This window comes from Pteropus medius, unplaced genomic scaffold (genome assembly GCF_902729225.1).
Source record: "Pteropus medius unplaced genomic scaffold, Ma_sr-lr_union100, whole genome shotgun sequence".
Lineage (NCBI taxonomy): Eukaryota > Metazoa > Chordata > Mammalia > Chiroptera > Pteropodidae > Pteropus > Pteropus medius.
Genome location: NW_024345600.1, coordinates 4,158,327 through 4,160,908, shown reverse-complemented (window position 1 = coordinate 4,160,908; position 2,582 = coordinate 4,158,327). Strand labels below are relative to the sequence as shown.

Sequence of the window (2,582 nt, the reverse complement as noted above, 5' to 3'; positions counted from 1 at the left end):
CCGAACCCGGGCGAGCCCGAGGCCCGGGCGGCGGCAGAGCTTACCTGGCTGTAGCTCGGGGAGGGCTGGCTGACTCCAAGCAGGATCCGGGGCTGTGGCGCCTCAGGGGGGCGGCGACGGCCGCTCCCCCGCACCTCTCTCTCCTCTTCCTGAAGCAGTCGCCGCCGCAATGGCGGCGGCGGCGGCCCCGACCCCTCGGAGGGCGGCCCCCATCCTTCCACCCTCTACTCTGGCCCCGATTGCCCGCCGGCCCCCGGAGCAAATCCCGATCCCCGCGCGCGCTCCGCCCCTCCCCAGGCCCGCCGCCTCCCCCCGGCCGCCCGGAATGCCCGGGCCGCGCCGCCCGCGCCCGCCCCCGCCGCTCCGCTCGCCCCCGCGGCCCGGCCGGCCTCCGCGCGGCTCTGCCCCGCCGCCCGCGCCCGCCCCGCGCGGCCCGCACTCGCGCGATCCGGGGCCCCCTAGGCGGCCTCCGCCCGCGGCCCCCGCCCCTCCTCGGCTGTCGTCTCCCTCGCCCTCTCCGAGCCCCTCCCGGAGGCCAGCGGTCTCCCCGAAATGGGTCCCGGCCCCGGGTCCCGGCCCGACGCGGGACTGCGGGGAGGCTGGGCGGCGCGTCCGGCGACTAGCACAGGAAAGCGGCCGGCGAAGGGAGGAAGCCAGGGAGAGGGGGATGGGAGAAGGGAGGAAGAGGGAGAAGGAGGGAGCGCGGAGGAACGAGGAAAGAGGGGCCTGGAGGGAGACGCGAGGGAGGGAGCGCCAGGCGAGCTGCGAGGGGGGAGAGAGGGGGATCGGAGGAGGGGGAGGCGCTGTGCGAGTTGGCCGAGACCGAGGCCGAGGGGGCCTGAGGCGTGGGGAGGGGATCGCGGAGGCGGAATGCAGGGAGCCCGCGGGCCTGGCGCCGAAGAGGGCTAGGTAGGAGGGGCTGTGGTTTTTAGGGGCAGATATGGAGGGAGCAGGAGAAGTTTAGGGGCAAAGGAGTCTGTGACAGAGGTGAGGTGGGAGATTGTGGGTACATGGCAGAGAGTGGGGTAAAGGGGCGAGATTGGAAAGATGGAGCTACATGGGGGTTTAGGGGCAATGAGGTGTGTGACAAGGAGAGAGGAGAAAAACTCGGGGCGACAGTGTCTGTGGCAAACATAGGGAGAGAGGTTGGGGAGGCAATTATGAGAATGAGATGAAAGTTTGAGGTCATAATTATGGAGGGGAAGAAATTGAAAAAAATGGAGACATAGGATGATGGGGTTTCTGAAAGAGAATAGAGTTTGGGGGTGACGTGTTGGAAAAAGAATAAGAAATATAAGAATTTGGGGGTGATGAAGGCAAGCTAGAGAGGAGACAAGTCTAGAGACGTCAGCTTGGAAAGAAGGGAAAGCATGAGGAACCTTAAGCAATGATGGTGGTGGGGCCACGTGCATTTTCTAGGGGGTTTGGGGTTCTGGGTAGGAAAGGAGGGTGGAAGACAGTGATGGCTGGGTTCTGGGGATAGGGGGATTCCAAGAGAGCTGAAGATTTTGGTTGGCAAGATTAGGCAGATAGAATGGAGTGAGGGTGGAGGAGGGGTGGGAAAAGATTGGAAGGAAATATAAGATATCGAAGTCCTTTGGTGGCAATATGGAAAGGGAAGGTCAAGGGAAGACAAAGTAGAAGGAAATAATAGAAATGGAGGAGGGCAAGCCCCATTGTAGATGAGGGATTAATTTACAGGAGTGGGACACCATCCTCAGGCCTTCTGTCTGGTGGTATCTCCATTTTCCTTCTCAAATCTGTTTGAAGTTATCACTGATGGTACTCTGGGCCCCAAGTAAGGGGTCGAGTGAGGATTAGGCTCAATGTGAAGCACAAATCCCTAGGTGCCCTGGTTCCCCAATCCCAATCATTCTGATGTGGAGACAGTTCTCACCACAGGGGCCCAGATTCTTTTTCTTCCCCTAGGCCCCTCCCCCCCTACCATCCTCTCACCCCCCCCTGCACCCCAGCTCTCCAGGAAGCTTCTGACTCTGCCAGTCTGCCAGCCATTTCCAGTCTTCAGACTTGAAGCCAGTACCTCCACCAGTCTACCACCAGTGTCTTCTTCTGGGCTGGCTCCCTGGCCCCACACCAAGCAGCATCTCCCAGCACAAAGGACACCAAGACACTGGGTGATTTTTGGCAGCAGAGATTGGGAAGGCCAGAGATTGGGAAGGCCAGAGGGAAGCAGGCTGGGAAACAGGAAGAGCTGGAGCTGGAGTATGGATTGGGAGCCCTCAATTGCTCTCCAGATTGGGGGTGGGGGTAGCATATATGTAGGGCCAGGCCAGCTAGAGGCCAAAGGTAGGCCTTGAATGCCAGGATCCCACCAGCCTTCTGGGAAGGAAGGAGGTTGGCTGTAGCCACTGGGTAGATTTTGCCTCATAGTTCCTTGGGCCAGGCTCAAAACCTCTAAATATCCAAAAGCTCTAAATTGATTCTAAAGCACTGGGGACCCTGAAGAAGGCTTCTTTGGCCTAGGAAGGAATCACCACTCTAGTCTCTTGAAATGGTTGGCACTTTACCACGCTATGCCCACCTTATCCTTCAGAGCCTTCGAGAGACCAAGCCAGCTCCCT

The 2,582-nt window shown here is 60.4% G+C and overlaps 1 protein-coding gene across 4 annotated transcripts in view; it reads right to left on the bottom strand.

The window, feature by feature from the left end:
- ATN1 (atrophin 1) overlaps positions 1-1,915 on the bottom strand; it is a 13,311-nt gene extending 11,396 nt beyond the window's left edge. For 2 of the 4 annotated variants that reach the window (XM_039874215.1, XM_039874217.1), the window contains exon 1: positions 45-162. The gene's annotated coding sequence lies outside the window, so the exon portion shown is untranslated. Of the gene's footprint in view, positions 1-44 lie in introns of all 4 variants that reach the window. The other 2 variants (XM_039874214.1, XM_039874216.1) reach the window with 2 other exon arrangements.
- Between the last annotated feature and the right edge of the window lie 667 nt (positions 1,916-2,582).